General features: G+C 38.5%; 1 protein-coding gene across 3 annotated transcripts in view; it reads left to right on the forward strand.

Moving 5' to 3' along the window:
• The window catches only part of LOC119592699, a 17,142-nt gene that overhangs the window by 15,819 nt on the left and 980 nt on the right, over window positions 1-343 (forward strand). The window lies entirely within an intron of this gene.

Below are 343 nucleotides of genomic sequence, written 5' to 3' on the forward strand. Positions count from 1 at the left end.
CAAAATATAGAAAGCTGGTTTGAAATCATTTCCTGTGTCATAAAGAAAACTCATTGTTATTTCCTAGTAAATCTAATTCATATTGAAATTTCAGATATAAGTGAGAAAAAACTACTTTTGATTTATGCCTGTGTGCAAGTGTGGTTGGTATAGACCCCTCCCCTGCTTATTCCTTTCCTTTCTCTCCTTCACACCGTCCAGTTGAGCCCAGACCAGGCTGCTGTGCAGTATGATAGTATTTGCAATGCCATAGTACCAAAAATGTGATTACTCCCAAGTCTTAGACATGGAATAATGAGTCATTGTTGTATAAAAACCAAGCCCCCTTCTGGGTATGCACACC

This window comes from Penaeus monodon, chromosome 30 (assembly GCF_015228065.2).
Source record: "Penaeus monodon isolate SGIC_2016 chromosome 30, NSTDA_Pmon_1, whole genome shotgun sequence".
NCBI lineage: Eukaryota > Metazoa > Arthropoda > Malacostraca > Decapoda > Penaeidae > Penaeus > Penaeus monodon.